This window comes from Hemitrygon akajei, unplaced genomic scaffold (assembly GCF_048418815.1).
Source record: "Hemitrygon akajei unplaced genomic scaffold, sHemAka1.3 Scf000096, whole genome shotgun sequence".
Taxonomy (NCBI): Eukaryota; Metazoa; Chordata; class Chondrichthyes; order Myliobatiformes; family Dasyatidae; genus Hemitrygon; species Hemitrygon akajei.
In genome coordinates this window covers 329328-347118 of record NW_027331982.1, presented here as the reverse complement: position 1 = coordinate 347118, position 17791 = coordinate 329328, and positions in this window count along the sequence as shown.

Genomic DNA, 17791 nt, shown 5'->3' with positions numbered 1-17791 from the left:
ATGAATATGCCCTAACCCACAAGACAAAGTTTTCCTCAAATAATTAACAGAAAGGCAGTAGGGACGGTAAAGAAAGTCCACCGGCTAAGGTCGAGAATAAGCCGGGAGCTAGTGGTAAAGGTAAGGAGGAGGACAAGCAGGCTGGCAGGAAAGTTCCTGGCTTGACCTGTTATAATTGTGGAAAGGTTGGTCATATTGCATCTAAGTGCTTTGCTCCGAATAAGGAGACAGGAAAAGGGAAAACGGCAGTCCCTACAGGGTGTATTGAGTCGATCGGCAAATCGACGAGGAAGGCAAAGGTAGATAGAGTACGAGACGGGCGTGAGAAATCTATTTCAGAAGGGACGGTGTCTGTGAAAGAAGGAGTGACCCCAGTTCCAGTGAGAATCTGGAGAGATACTGGGGCTGATCAGTCATTGATCCTAAGTAAGGTGCTAGATTTTGGTCCTGAGACTGGAGAGGTAGTTTTAAGAGGTATAGGAAAAGGGACAGAAGCTGTGCCTTTGCATGGGATCATTTTAAAATGTGACCTGGTATCTGGACAGTCGAAGTAGGGGTGCGGTCAGAATTACCGGGAGACGGCGTGGACGTCCTTCTTGGTAATGATTTAGCAGCTGGTGACGTGTGTTCAGCAATGAAACTGACAAGCAAGCCTGTGAGGTCTGAGGACACGCTCCTGGATTCTAAGATCTATCCCACATGCGCATCACTCGCAGCATGTCGAGAAAGGCGGCTGAGAATGAGGACAGTTTAAATGAGTCCTGTGTTGATTTGGCTGAGACGTTTTTACCGACCCTGTACCAAGAGGGGTTAGGGGATGGTAAAGCGGAGAATAGGGAGGTGAAGGATAATAAAGGAGAGGAGGTGGACCTACCCTTAGCAAGAAAATAATTTATAAAGGAGCAAGGACGTGACGAGGAGCTTGTGGCATTGAGAGAGTCAGTTCTTTCTGAGACAGAGCTGGATAAAGAACCTGAAGGACGGAGTGTTGATGAGGAAGTGGAGGCCGACCACGGTGCTGGTCGATGATGACTGGGCGGTAGAACATCAGGTAGTAGTACCGAAGGTGTATCGGGATGAAATTTTGAACTTAGTTCACAAGGGACATCTAGGTGGACATTTGGGAGTAAGGAAGACAGTGGATAGGGTTATGAAAGATTTCTATTGACCAAAAATGAGGAATGATATAGCTGATTATTGTAAAAGGTGCCATGCGTGTCAGGTGGTAGGAAAGCCGAACCAGGTAATCCCTAAGGCACCTCTCAGACCGATACCCGCTTTTGAGGAGCCTTTCTCCCGAATCATTGTGGATTTTGTGGGGCCTTTGCCTAGAACAGCGAATGGGCGGCAGTACATCATGACCATGATGTGTGCCGCTACACGATTTCCAGAGGCTGTGCCCCTGGGGAATATTAGGACCCCTGCGGTGGTGAAGGACCTCATTAAATTCTCTACCACAGTGGGGCTACCTAAGGAAATACAATCGGATCAGGGGAGTACATTTACATCCAGAGCATTTCAGCAAATGATGACACAGATGGGAGTTAAACAAATTTTAGCTTCTGCATACCATCCGGAATCTCAAGGAGCGTTGGAAAGATTCCACGCTACATTAAAGACTATGATTAAAACTTACTGTCAGGAAGACGTTCGAGACTGGGATGATGCATTACCACTTCTGTTATTTGCAGTGAGGACACGGTTCAGGAATCTCTGGGGTTCAGTCCGTTTGAGCTCGTTTTTGGTCACAGACCCAGAGGACCTTTAACCCTACTTAAAAGAAGTGGTCTAGCCCGAACGTTCAAGTCAGTGTGATTGACTATGTTTTAAAATTCTGGGAAAGACTCCATAAAGTATGCACCTTGGCAAAGGAAAATTTAAAAGACTCCCAGATGAGAATGAAACAATGGTATGACAAATGTACCCGAGAGCAAGAATTTCACGTGGGCGATAAGGTCTTGGTCCTAATCCCTGTAGTTACCAACCCCCTACAGGCGAGGTTTCAAGGACCATACAAAGTAGTTAAGAAAATAGACTCGCTGAACTATGTGATTGAAACCTCTGATAGACGCAAGCCGAACCAGTTGGTTCATGTAAACATGCTGAAAGGTTATCATGAAACGACCCCCGCGGAGGTCGGAGCAGTCACAAAAACTGATGAGGCAGAGAAGAGTGTTGAGGAGGACCCAGAGCGTTTTGAAAAGATAAGTATAATACCCACCAGACTAGAGAACTCAGTTATTCTAGCCAACCTTGCTGATAAAGTCAATCACTTAGAGCCTGAACAAAGAGAGCAGGTAACACAGCTCATTAAACGGCATACAGATTTATGTCCAGACGTTCCAAGGAGGTGTAAAGGAACAGAGCATGATGTCATCGTTACCTCGAACCAGCCTATTAAACAATCCCCTTACCGGATGAATTTGGAAAAGAGCAAGCCAGTAGAAAAAGCAATTGAGCATATGCTAGCTGCTGGTATAATTCGTGAATCCTTTTCTGCGTGGGCCTCTCCCTGCGTGGTAGTACCGAAACCGGACGGTACCATAAGATTCTGTACCGATTACAGAAAGGTGAATGCTGTCACGCAGACAGATGCTTACCCTATCCCTAGGGTGGAGGATTGCATTGATAAAATGGGGAAAGCGAGGTACATCACTAAGATTGACTTGTTAAAGGGATACTGGTGCGTTCCTTTAACGGACAGGGCTCGAGAAATTCCAGACTTTGTCACCCCATCCCAGCTTTACGAGTACAACGTCTTGCCGTTCGGAATGAAAAATGCACCAGGGACATTCCAGAGGATGATTGACATGGTGATAAAAGGGTTAACAAATATCAAGGCTTATATTGACGAATTGGTAGTTTGGAATGACACCTGGGAGGAGCGCATTGAGGCTGTAGAAAACCTGTTCAAAAGAATGTCTGCAGCACAACTTACAGTGAACCTTGCAAAGAGTGAATTTGGGCATGCCACAATCACCTACTTGGGGTATGTGGTAGGACAGGGGCAGTTGACTCCTGTGCAGGCAAAAGTATAGGCTATTTCTGAGGTTCCTCTACCAACAAATAAGAGAGCCTTCAGAAGATTTTTGGGCATGGTGGGGTACTATCGAAAATTTTGTAAGAACTTTGCTGATATCGCCCTCCCGCTTACAAAACTCCTACAGAAGGAAGAAAAATTTGAGTGGAACAATTCTTGTCAGGATGCTTTTGACAAGTTAAGAACCATACTGTGCCATCACCCTGTGTTAAAGGCACCTGACTTGTTAGAACCTTTCTCCCTGGCGACTGATGCAAGTGATGAGGCTGCAGGGGCAGTCCTATTGCAGAAAGCAGGGGATGGGGTGGAACACCCGGTAGTATATTTCTCTCGGAAGTTCAATGTGCACCAGAGGAATTACTCTACCATAGAAAAAGAATTGTTGGCACTTGTTTTGGCAATGCAACACTTTGAAGTGTACATTTGTTCAGCACAAAGACCTTTAATTGTTTATACAGATCACCACCATTTGGTATTCCTGGCTAACATGAAAAATAAAAACAGGAGATTATTAAATTGGAGTCTGATGCTACAAGAGTTTGATATTCAGATGCAACATATTAAAGGAAGTGACAACGTAATCGCTGACTGTTTATCTAGATGCTAAGTGAAGGTATATCTGTATTGCTTTATAGTTAAGAACACTTCTGTATTTTTTTTTGCTAAACTCTGTAATCCTGTAAAACGCTGTACTAGTTAATGTTCCCCTTTGGTGAAAATTCCTAGAAGGTTGGGAGTGTTACGAAGGATGAACAGCTTTGATGGGCAGAAGAGTGCAGGGTTGTCCATGTTCCCCTCCCCTGGGAGAATTACAAACCGTTACCTTTGCCAGGCTGCAAATGAGAGAGAAAGAGATGGAACAAAAACATACTTGGTCTGGAACATTTGCTTCAGATAAGGGAGAGATAACACCGGGTGGAGAGAGACTTGTTGACCCACCATATTATGACTCCTGTAAGACTTATGGCTCCGGAGAGGGCTGTTTACTTGGTACTATTCTGATCATTAAAATTCCTCAGTGGACAGCCGGAGTGGGCTGGTTTGATGGGCTAAGCCATTCAAAACTGATTGACACCTGAGACCCAGTGAGTAGGGATAAAAGTGAGGTCTGGGGAGACACCCCTCAGACGCACCAAGAGACACACTAGTGAGCACTGCTTAAGTGTTGGAACCCACGAGAAAGTGTGGGGCATCGGAGACCGAACGAAGGATCGGTCAATTTTAACTCATAGTGTTTATAGCGAGGCCGGTGGGGGCTTGTGTGTGTGTCCACACTTGCCTGCGTGACGAGTCCACCATAGAAGAACGGTCTAGCTAAAGGACAGAGGGGTCATACCTGAATGGCCAGAACAACACATCGACGGATCAAGAACGTAAAGGAAGGTTTGACTGGCTGTCACTGTTTGCTCGCTCTCTCTCTTTCCCTCTCTCTCTCCAACCATTACAACACATCGACCAACAACTACCTCAGCCTGTATGAACAGAACTGAACTTTATATTCACATATGACAATTCATTATCCCCTAGACATCGATAGAGCTTGTTTATTATTGATTATTATTATACCCACACTTTTAGGTTTAGTATTGCTAACGTGTATTATCTGTATATTTGCATTGTTGATATTGATTTGTATATTTTACTAATAAACACTGTTTTGATAATAGTACCAGACTCCAACGGATACTTCTATCTTTTCTGGTAAGACACTCAGTTACGGGGTACGTAACTCTATATTATAAGTAGATCCTAATAAAGGTAGTTTTAACATCAAAAACAGACTCCAAGTGTAGTTTATTGCTGCTGGTTCGTGTCTAAAGCGTTGCGATTCATAACAAAACTGCGGCCTGCGTCCGGGATATGAACAAATTTGGGGACGTATTGATTTATTATTGATTTCATTGGGGAAATCCCTTTTGATTGATTTGTGTGTGGAAAATCAGCAGCAATGGATGCTGACAGATGTCTGGAAGCACCAACCTCTGAGGCATTAGAGGACGCCAGAACTTTTGAGTTGTTGAGTATTGCCAAAAGGTTAAAACTTAATAAGGTGACATTGACAATCAGGAGGGCACAGATGTGTTTAAAGTGGAGGAGTTGGAGGTGTTTCCTGCAAGTAAACCTAGTGAGCTTGAGCTCCAGTACAAGTGAGAAAAATTAAAGATGGAGGCTGCGGAAAGGCAGAGGCAGTTTGAGGCTAGAGAGGCACAAAAGCAGAGAGAAGAGGCAAAAAAAGCAGAGGGAGGAAGCAGAAAGACAGAGGCTGTTCGAGCAGGAAAAGATAGAGGGATTTCAGCAAAGGGGTCGAGTGTTAGACTCTGGTGATAAGTTTGAGGCTAGCCAGGAAGTTAAATTGGTACCTCCATTTGACGAGGCAGAGGTTGATAAATACTTCCAGCATCATCTTTCGAGAAGTTTCTGTCCCTCTCTCTTTCTCTCTCTCATCGCTCTGGACGCCTCCCCCTCTCTCTCATAATAGCAGCAGAGTTCATGGGGTCTATTTTGGACCCCGTTACTAAGTAGGGTTACCCCTAACACCCCGAATAAGAGCTTCCAAAAGAGTAGCAGGGATCACCAGGGTAAACCAGAAATTAAAGCTGGGACTAGTGCAAGAGTAAGGATGAAGGGAAACAGTTGAAGGAGAAATATTCTAATCTTACTTGTTACTGTTGCCAGAAAGCTGGTCATAAGATGGCTATTTGTTCCATCCTGAAGAGGAAAAACGAAAAGAAGGCAGTCCCAAATGCCGGTGTTCAGTATGTTGAAGCACCTATAAACCCATAGTGTTTTGAACATTCTGTTAAGGCTCAGATAAGGACTGAGAGGTCTGACCGAGTTAAGAAGCGATTCGACCATTTTATGTCAGATGGATTTGTATTAGTAAAGGAGGGGTCAACCCCGGTACCAGTGAAAATTCTTCGAGTTACTGGGGCTTCTCAGTCACTTATATTAGACAGTGTTCTAAAGTTTGGTGATGCATTGGGCTTCTCAGTCACTTATATTAGACAGTGTTCTAAAGTTTGGTGATGCATTGATGCAGCATGGTTTCTGTGCCATTGTACAAGGTAACTTTACTGTCAGGGTTGGTTTCGGGACCTGTTAAAATCGGATTGTGCTCCAGTTTACCGGTGGAAGATGCTACTTTGCTGTTAGGGAATGACCTGGCAGATGGTAACGTTGTTCCTGCAGTGCAGTTGACAACTAAGCCAACCACTGACGACCCACAGATGGATTTTAACATTTATCCTTCCTGCCCAGTAACTCGAAGTATGGCTAAAAAGTCTGCCGACGCAGACGGTCTGTGCAGCTTGATTCTGATACCCATGATAGCCATTGAGAGTTAGGGGGCAAAAGTTTAAGGGAAACACGAGGGGGTATTTCTTTACTCAGAGAGTGATAGCTGTGTGGAATGAGCTTCCTGTAGAAGTAGTAGAGGCCAATTCAGTTGTGTCATTTAAGGTAAAATTGGATAGGTATATGGACAAGAAAGGAGTGGAGGGTTATGGGCTGAGTGCGGGTAGGTGGGACTAGGTGAGATTAAGAGTTCGGCACGGACTAGGAGGGCCGGAATGGCCTGTTTCCGTGCTGTGATTGTTATATGTTATAGCCAAAATCGGGATTCAGGTTATGATGACTTGTCAGGGACTTTACTGCCTTCATTGTTTCAACAGGATTCCGGTAGTAAGTCTGATGAGAAAGATTTATCCCTGTCAAGGAAGGAGTTTATAGCAGAACAGAACCCAGACCCTGAGATTGAAGCTTTGAAAATCAGCTCTCTCAGATGATGAGATCAAGAAAATGCCAGTAGGGTATTATCTCAAGGATGGAGTGTTAATGAGGAAGTGGAGGCCACCTGCTATAGAAGTGAGTGAGGCATGGACAATTGTTCACCAAGTTGTAGTTCCTACAGTTTATAGGACTGAAATTTTAACCATGGCCCACAGTATGGCTTTAGGTCGACATTTTGGAGTGAATAAAACTGTAAACAAGATTATGAAATAATTTTACTGGCCGAATTTGAGGAAAGATGTTGTGACCCTCTGCAGAACCTGTCACATTTATCAAGTTGTGGGTAAACCTAATCAGGTCACCCCAGTGGCCCCACTCTGGCCTATACCTGCATTCGGTGAACCCTTTTCAAAATTTATAGTGGATTGTGTTGGCCCATTGCCAAAGACTAAAGCTGGCCATCAGTATCTGCTAACTATTATGTGTACTGCATCCAGATTCCCAGAGGCAATACCTCTCAGCAATATTAAAGCTAAAACTGTGGCGAAGGCTCTTACCAAGCTTTATACTTTATTTGGTTTGCCTAAAGAAATCCAGTCTGAACAAGGAAGTAACTTTACATCTGGATTATTCCAGGAGGTAGTTTATGAACTGGGAGCTAAACAAGTTATATTGTCTGCATACCATCCGGAATCACAGGGTGCTGTAGAAAATTTTCATTCTACCCACAAAACAATGATTAGGACATACTGTGTTGAAAATGGAAAAGACTGGAATGAAGGAATACATTTGTTTTTGTTCGCAGTCAGAGAGTTGGTCCAGGAATCACTGGACTTTAGTCCATTTGAACTGGTATTTGGTCATAGAGTGAGAGGACCTTTGACCTTGTTAATGGAACAGTGGATTGATGGAGATGTACATATTAACTTGTTAGGCTATGTTTTGAATTTCAAAAATATATTACACCAATCCTGTAGAGAAAACTTAATGATTTCTCAAGACAAAATGAAGTGTTGGTTTGATAAACAGGCTCGCGAAAGAAAATACCAGGTGGGAGATAAGGTGCTAGCCTTATCTCCAATGTTGACAAATCCACTTCAGGTGAAATTCAATAGACCGCATGAAATAATATCTCAAATTAATAATCTGAATTATGTTATTAAAACACCCGACCAACGTAAACTAACACAGGTGGTACACATAAATATAATAAAGCCTTAATTTGACAAGCAGGCACCATCTGTGAGTGTTGTTAAAACATATGAAGCTGGCAACCCTGAGAATGAAGGATTTGACTCGTCTGAGAATTTTCACAAGCCAAACGTGGTCCCAGTTAGGCTAATGAACTCGGTTGTTCCAGAAAACATTGATAACAAGTTGGCCCATCTGCAGCCAAAGCAACAACAACAGCTGAAGGAATTAATTCTGAAGTTTAAAGATTTATTTCCGGATATTCCCAAGCAAACCACGGTCGCAGTACATGATGTAGATATTGGTCAAGCGAAACCTATTAAACATAACCTATATCGCATGAACGTAGAAAAGTGTAAATTGGCTGAGCAAGAAATTGAATATATGCTGGAAAATGGTATTATTAGTCCTTCAGCATCAGATTGGTGTCACCATGCGTTATTGTGCCTAAACCTAATGGTAGTGTTAGATTTTGCACTGATTATAGGAAGGAAAATGCAGTAACAAAAACAACGATAAGGTTGGAATAGCTAATTTCTTACAAAGATAGATCTGTTGAAAGGGTATTGGTGTGTTCCATTGACGGACAGAGGTAGAGAAATTTCTGCATTTGTGACACCATCTGGTTTGTGTGAATACAATATCTTAATTAAAAAATGCTCCAGGAACATTCCAGAGAATGATTGATTTTGTAATTCGAAGATTAGAACACACAGATGCCTATATTGATGACTTAGTCACAGGGAGTGACACTTGGGAAGAGCATATCTCTGCAGTAGAGAAGCTGTTTGACAGGCTTTCCCAGGCCAGCCTTACAGTTAACTTGGCTGAGAGTGAATTTGGCAATGACACTGTGACCTGTCTTGGCTATGTTGTTGGGCAAAGCAATTTGGCTCCTGTTCGGGCAAAAGTCCAGGCAATTTCTCAAGTTCCTATTCTGACTGCTGAGAAGGCTCTTAGAAGGTTTCTGGGAATGGATGGATATTATCGTAAGTTCTGTAAGAACTTTGCTGCTATCGCTCTGCCTCTGACCAATCTCCTGAAGAAGGGTGAAAAGTTTGTTTGGACCGAGCCTTGTCAGGAGGCATTTGATCGATTGTTATCAGTATTTCAGATTAGGCCAATCAATGTAGTGCTGTCAGCAAATTTAATTAGCAGATTGGAGCTGTGGGTGGCAACACAAGTCATGTGTGCACAGAGAGTAAAGGAGGGGGCAAAAGAGACAACCCTGTGGGTTATGTGTGCTGAGAGTCAGAGAGACAGAGGAGATGGAGCCCACTCTTACTACCTGCCGGCTATCTGACAGGAAGTCCAGGATCCAGCTACACAAGGCAGGGTGAAGGCCGAGGACTCTGAGCTTCTTGTCGATACTTCATGCCTTTGTATGGCTACTGCTCTGCCATATATGTATGGAACTGCAGAGAACTTTGGAGAACAGAGAACATCAGAGAAACAAGCCTCCACTCCATAGACTCTTCCTACACTTCCCCTCCCTCGGAAAAGCAGGCCATGTACTCAAAGATCCTCACAACCTGGACATTTTTGCAGCAAACCCGCTCCCACATTGGCGGAGAGATGCAAAAGCCTTAAAGTGCGTAACACCAGGCTGAAGGACGGCTTCCTGTCTGCAGTTATAAGCCAAATGAATGATAAAATGGACTCGCACTCACAATGTAACTCGACGTGACCCTGCACCATATGTCTATCTGCACTGCACTTTCTCTGCAGCCATAATGCTTTGTTACAGTGAGTGTTTTGTCGTATATCAGCTCAATGTACTGTTGTAATGTATCGATCTGTGTGGATGGTACGTCAGACAAGATTTTCACTGTGTCTCAGTACGTAATAAGAATAAACAAATACCCCGTTTTAATTGTGTGGAAATGTTAGACACACTGAGCTTCTGCTCTGGAACCGCAGAAGGAAACAGAACTGTTGTCATTTCTGAGGAATGCAAAAAAATAGAAAAGGCTTCAATCTCACATTACGATCTGCAGTAACTGGGATCAGGTGACCGGTGGTGGGTCTCCCATATCAATATCAGAATCAGGTTTAATAGCACCGGCATATGTCATGAAATTCGTTGTCTCTGCGGCAGCAGTAGAACCTAATTCATAACCATAGATTTTAACAATTGTGATTTAATATAATAATATGAATATTACATAGTTAAATTATATAAATAGTACGAAATGAAAAAAAAAAACGATGTAATAAACTATTTTTATTGTGTGGAACTATTTGACTGACTGGGTTGTTGCTTTGGAAGTAGTGGAGTGAAGCTTAACTAAACTGTACATATTTATGAGAAGCGCAGAGAAATGGAAGAGACTAAATTCTCACATAAATGGGTCAGACACCCAGAAACATTGGCAGCACTTCAGCAGATAAAAACAATGAAATGAAACATGCTGAAAATATTGCAGAAAAAAAACATACTGTCCACCCACAACGAGAGGACGTGACCGATCCGGATCTCACTGCCTTGTCTGAACGGGCGAAAGATGTAGAGCAGTGACCCGCAGATGCTGCAAATCTGTGAAAAACGTGAACAGGAAACGGGATCACGTGACAGGATTGTTACCCCACCCCAGGCAATGACTCCAGCTACCCACTACACTGTGGAAAGAAGCAAACTTGCCTCTCAGATCTCCTCTCACCTTAAATGCATCAGACATTTCAACTCCCAGGACAAATATATCGTCTGTCCACTCTATCTATTCCTCCCGTAATCTGATAAACGTCCATCCAGTCTCACCCCAGCCTGCTCCGCTCTGGAGAAAACAACACAAGATTGTCCAGCCTCTCGTTATAGCTCATGCCCTCTAATACAGGCAGTATCTGGTAAACCTCTTCTGCGCCCTCTCCAAAGCCCCGCCATCCCTCCGAGAATGGGGACGACCAGAACTGTATGAAACACTCCAGATGTGGTCTAACTAGCTTTATAAAACTGTGTTACGAACGATAACGTTTTAGAAACGAACCAGCAGCAATAGAGTTCACACTGGAGTCTGGTTTTGATGTTAAAACCACTCTCTTTATTAGTATCTACTTATAATATAGAAACTTAAACGAAATAAAGTTAACAGTGTTAAGTGTATATATGTGTAAATATAACTCCCAGACTATCGAGCTTGAGGGAACAAAGCTCAGAATCTTGAGATGGTAAAGTAGGAAAGTTCAGTAATCCACGGAATAAATGATCGTCGGGAGATATTTGTGATCCAGGGTGGAACGTAGAGAAAAGGCCGTTACTTCAAAATAACCGTCGACGAAGTTCTTATCCGTTGAATCGTCCACATACGAGTTTTCAGCGAAAGTGACCTGTCACAGGAATACCGTCTTCCAGCGGTTACCACACAACCTTCCCAGGCAAGGGTTAATACAAGATATTCCGAAACCCACTCCTATGGATTATACGAAGTGACAGCCACACACATTCGTTGTGGTTCCATGTACCGATGATCAACCCACTCTTGTGGGCATAGGAGAGTTCCAAGCCTCAGATGCGACTAACTGAAGCGATCAGCTTTTCCAGTCTCTCTCTCTCTCTCTCTCTCTCTCTCTCTCTCTCTCTCTCTCTCTCTCTCTCTCTCTCTCTCTCTCTCTCTCTCTCTCTCTCTCTCTCTCTCACACACACACACACACACACACACACACACACACACACCACACACACACACACACACACACACACACACACACACACCTGGCTGACTGCCTGTCTGCAGATCGCTCTCTCTCTCTTATGGTTCAGTCCACAGTCAGCGCTGTCAGCCTGTGACTGACGTCATAGTCCCGCCTCCTCACGCCGGCGCTCTTAAAGAAACAGGCACAGTACGACCGCAGGCTCGTCACAGCCGCAACACAACTTCCCGACTTTTGAACTCAATGCTTCAACTAATAAAGACAACCATGCCCTTTGCCCTCTTAACCTCCCAGTCAATCTGTGCAGTCTCTTTCAGGGAGCGATGAACTTGGAGTCTAAGATCCCTCTGATCATCAACACTGTTCAGGGTTTTGCATTTAACAGTATACTGTCTCATACATTCGACCTACCGAGCTGCCAAGATGATCATCACTAATCAAATCTCAATGAGATTTCTCAGGTCCTGTTGAATTTATTGCCAAGTGCACAAGTACGGGAAGGTACAGGTACAGAGAAACACTGAGTTGTGACAGCATCACAGGCAAGTACATTCAGATAACACACGGAACACAAATTATACGATTCTCTGTCAGTAACAATCTATAAATATGTTTATGTTAATAACGATATATAAAATACATTGTGTCATGATCAATATTAAAATGTGCATTTTGTGTCAATAACAGTCTTGGAAATGTTGAATTTGGTCCCTGTCTCCATTCCTCCTGAAATCCACAACCAGCTCCTGTGTTTTTGTCACAATGAGGGAGAGGTTGTTTTCTTGACACCACTGTGATGACTTCTTCTCTGCAGGCTGCCTCGTTATTATTTGAGATCAGGCCAGTCAGTGTAGTGTCGTCAGCAAATTTAATTAGCAGATTGGAGCTGTGGGTGGCAACGGAAGTCATGGGTGCACAGAGAGTAAAGGAGGGGGCAAGGAGACACCCCTGTGGGGTATGTGTGCTGAGGGTCAGAGAGACAGAGGTGAGGGAGCCCACTCTTACCACCTGCCGCCGATCTGACAGGAAATCCAGGATCCAGCTACACAAAGCAGGGTGAAGGCCGAGGACTCTGAGCTTCTTGTCGATACTTCACGGCTTCGTACGGCCACTGCTCTGTCAATGACTGCAAGGAACTGCAGAGAACATCAGAGAAACAAGCCTCCCCTCCATGGACTCTTCCTACACTTCCCTTCCCCCAGAAAAGCAGGCCATGTACTCAAAGATCCTCACAACATGGACATTCTTGCTGCAAACACGCTCCCCCATCGGGGAAGAGATACAAAAGCCTTAAAGCGCGAACCACCCGGCTCAAGGACGGCTTCCTGTCTGTGATTATTAGCCAAATGAATGATAAAATGTACTCGGCCTCACAATGTAACTCGACGTGACCCTGCACCATATGTCTATCTTCACTGCACATTCTCTGCAGCCATAATGCTTTGTTACTGTTATTGTTTTGTCGTTTTCAGTTTTTTTCATTTTTATAAATTTTTTATAGGTACATAATCTTCTACAGATATAAATTTATACAAAACTTCAATAGATTAATATGTATACAATTAATAAAGCTGAAAGAACTGATCGTAAAATATAATATTGGAAATATATATATAAAAGTGAAAAAAAGAACCCCTTCTAACTAGGAAAAAAAACCACTAACTACATAAGTAACACACATTTGACCATCATCTAAATATGAAAATAAGAAACATCAACCGTCATTTCATATTTATAAAAAAATAAAATTGGAAGGAAACCATATAACGTAATTCAAATTAAATGATAATATTTGGCAAAAGAACCCCAACTTCCCTCAAAATCAAATAGATGATCAAAAGTTCTACTTCTAATTTTTTCCAAACTAAGACATAACATTCCTTGCGAAAACCATTCAATTAATGTAGGAGAAGAAATATCTTTCCATTTTAATGAAATAGCCGTTCTTGTCAGTAGTGTAACAAATGAAATTACAGGTAGATCTGAAGATGAAATACCCTGAATATGATGTGGAACTATTCCAAATAGATAGAGTAGGAAATATTTCAGATAGTCTCTCCTTTGTTAAATAATAATCGTGAACAATTTTAAATTGAATGAAACAATGGTTGGCACATACAGAAGAAGAATTTACGTTTTTCAAAACTCGAAGCCAATCTTCATTAACAAAGGTTAAGTTCTCTCTCACAATATTGTTTAATATTTAGTGATACGTTCTCTTTTTGTAATAAAAATAAATTATAAATTCTGCTAATGGAATCTTTCACTAAGGGATTCAATTTCAAAATGATATCGAACAAATCAGATTCTTGTAAATATGGAAACTTAGGTAAACATTGTTGTAAAAAATGTTTCACCTGAACGTATTGCAAAAAATGTGTATGAGCAAGAGAAAATTTATTAGTTAACTCTTCAAAGGATCCTTTTATTTTTCCATAGGAGAAAAAATGGGGTCAGTTGTTGAAGGTTTAAATGAAAAGTTTCGATATAAAAACTAGACAACTTAAATTGTTTAAAATTTTTTAAAAAACGAAACTGAACCCAAATCCGTAGGGGTTGTTTAATAACCGGGTAAAGATTTAAATTTGGAATTTTAGAGAGCTGTAAAGGTAATGGAGCTCCTAAAATTTAAGTTAAATAAAATTGTTTCAGAACTTTTAATTCCAAATCAACCCATAATGATTTTTGGTTATTATCAACCCAATATAACCAAAAACATAATTGTCTAATATTCACAGCCCACTAATACCGTCTTAAATTAGGAAGTTCAAGTCAACCATTTTTTTAGATTTTTGTAAATGATACTTATTAATTCTTGGACTTTTATTGTTCCAAATAAAGGAAGAAATAAGAGAGTCAATTTGATCGAAAAAATTTAGTTAAAAAGATAGGTATATTTTGGAAAATATATAAAAATCTAGGTAAAATCATCATTTTCACAGCGTGAATACGACCTATTAAAGAAAAAATACGTGGATTCCATCTAGAAAATAGTTGTTTCATGGAGTCCATTAAAGGAACTACATTCGCTTCGTAGAGATCTTTATGTTTTTTAGTAATTATAATACCTAAATATCTAAAGGTATTAACAATTCTAAAAGGAATATCATTATATATACTAACAGTGACATTTAATGGAAACAATTCACTTTTATTCAAGTTAAGTTTATATCCTGAAAGTTTACTAAAATCTTTAAGTGCTTCCAAAAGATTAGGAATTGATTCCTCAAGATTTGAAATAAAAACCAAAAGATCATCTGCATAAAGAGAAATCTTTATGGTTTATGGTTCCATTCATAGAGATACCGAGAATATTTTTAGCTTCACGTAGTGTTATAGCTAAAGGCTCCAATACAAGATTAAATAATAAAGGGGTTAATGGACATCCCTGTCTAGTGCCACGAGAAACTGAGAAAAAAGAAGAGCTGCAGTTATTAGTAATGACAAGCTCAAGGACGGCTTCCTGTCTGGTTTATAATCCAAATGAATGATAAAATGGTCTCGGCCTCACAATGTAACTCGACGTGACCCTGCACCATATGTCTATCTGCACTGCACTTTCTCTGCAGCCATAATGCTTTGTTACAGTTATTGTTTTGTCGTATTTCAGCTCAATGTACTGTTGCAATGTATCGATTTGTGTGGATGGTACGTCAGGGAAGATTTTCACTGTAGCTCAGTACGTGATGATAATAAACAAATTCCCCATTTTAATTGTGTGGAAATATTAGACAGACTGAGCTTCTGCTCTGGAACCACAGAAGAAAACTGAACTGTTGTCATTTCTGAGGAATGCAAGTAAATAGAAAAGGCTTCAATCTCTCATTATGATCTGCGGTAACTGGGATCAGGTGACCGGTGGTGGGTCTCCCATATCAATATCAGAATCAGGTTTAATAGCACCGGCATATGTCATGAAATTCGTTGTCTCTGCGGCAGCAGTAAAACCTAAATGATAACCATAGATTTTAACAATTATGTTTTAATATAAGAATATAAATATTACATAGTTAAATTATATAAATAGTACAAAATTTAAAAAACGATGTAATAATCTATTTTAATTGTGTGGAACTATTTGACTGACTGGGTTGTTGCTTTGGAAGTAGTGGAGTGAAGCTTAACTAAACCGTACACATTTATGAGAAGCTCAGAGAAATAGAAAAGGCTAAATTCTCACATAAATGGGTCAGACACCTAGAAACATTGGCAGCACTTCAGCAGGTAAAAACAGTGAAATGAAACATGCTGAAAATATTGCAGAAAAAAAAACATATTGTCCACTACAACGAGAGGACGTGACAGATCCGGATCTCACTGCCTTGTCTGAACGGGGAAAGATGAAGCTACACGTACACTTAGAGCAGTGAGTGACCCGCAGATGCTGCAGATCTGCGGAAAATGTGTACAGGAAACGGGATCACGTGGCCGCTTTCTTCTCCCACCCCCAGACAGATGTCCAGTTACCCACTACTCCGTGGAAAGAAGCAAAATTCCCGCTCACATCTCCTCTCACCTTAAATGTATTAGACATTTCAACCCCCATGAAAAATATATCGTCTGTCCACTCGATCTATTCCTCTCTTAATCTTATAAACGTCCATCCAGTCTCACCCCAGCCTGCGCCGCTCTGGAGAAAACAACACAAGTTTGTCCAGCCTCTCGTTATAGCTCATGCCCTCTAATCCAGGCAGTATCCTGGTAAACCTCTTCTGCGCCCTGTCCAAAGCCTCGACATCCCTCCGAGAATGGGGGCGACCAGAACTGTATGAAACACTCCAGATGTGGTCTAACTAGTTTTATAAAACTGTGTTTCGAACTTAAACTTTTTAGAAACGAACCAGCAGCAATAGAGTTCACACTGGAGTCTGGTTTTGATGTTAAAACCACTCTCTTTATTAGTATCTACTTATAATATAGTAACTTAACGAATTAAAGGAAAGTTAACAGTGTTAAGTGTATATATGTGTAAATATAATTCCCAAACTATCCAGACTGAGGGAACAAAGCTTAGAGTCTTGAGATGGCAAAGTAGGAAAGTTCAGTAATCCACGGAATAAATGATGGGAGAGAGATATTTGTGATCCAGGGTGAAACGTAGAGAAAAGGCCGTTACTTCAAAATAACCGTCGACGAAGTTCTTATCCGTTGAATCCGTCCACATACGAGTTATCAGCGAAAGTGACCTGTCATGGAATACCGTCTTCCAGGGGTTATCACACAGACATACCCAGGCAAGGGTTAACACAAAATATTCCAAAACCCACTCCTATGGATTATACGAAGTGACAGCCACACACATTCGTTGTGGTTCCGTGTACCGATGATCAACCCACTCTTGTGGGCATAGGAGAGTTCCAAGCCTCAGCTGCGACTAACTAAAGCTATCAGCTTTTCCAGTCTCTCTCTCTCTCTCTCTCTCTCTCTCTCTCTCTCTCTCTCTCTCTCTCTCTCTCTCTCTCTCTCTCTCTCTCTCTCTCTCTCTCTCTCTCTCTCTCTCTCTCTCCCTCCCTCCCTCCCCCTCCCTCCCCCGACTGCCTGTCTGCAGATCGCTCTCTCTCTCTCTCTTATGGTTCAGTCTACAGTCAGCGCTGTCAGCTTGTGACTGACGTCATAGTCCCGCCTCCTCACGCCGGCGCTCTTAAAGAAACAGTCACAGTACGACCGCGGGCTCGTAACAGCTGCAACACAACTTCCCGACTTTTGAACTCAATGCTTCAACTAATAAAGACAACCACGCCATTTGCCTTCTTAACCACCTGATCAATCTGTGCAGTCTCTTTCGAGTTACGAGCAGGAGGAGGAAGAGGAACCAAACCAGCAGGATGTGGCTATAAATGAAAGATGAGAAACATTTGGAAACTGGTTAATTGAAAAACAAAATGGTTAATTTCTACAAAACATTGCAGGTAATCAGCAGATCAGGCAGCAAATGTGGAGAGGAATAAATGGGCAGCATTTAATCCGAGCCCCTTCAGCATGTCTAGGCTGTGTACTCCTCTGCTTAGTTGCTGCCTGAACTGCAGAGCTCCTTCAGTATTGTGTGTGTGTGCGTCTTTGTATTTCCAGCAACTGCAGAATCTCTTTTGATTCACATCTGCATTTGTAAGAGGATTGTACTTTGGCATTAGATACACGAAATGCCTGTTGATATTTAGTGTATCGTTTATGGGAGCTGCTTTC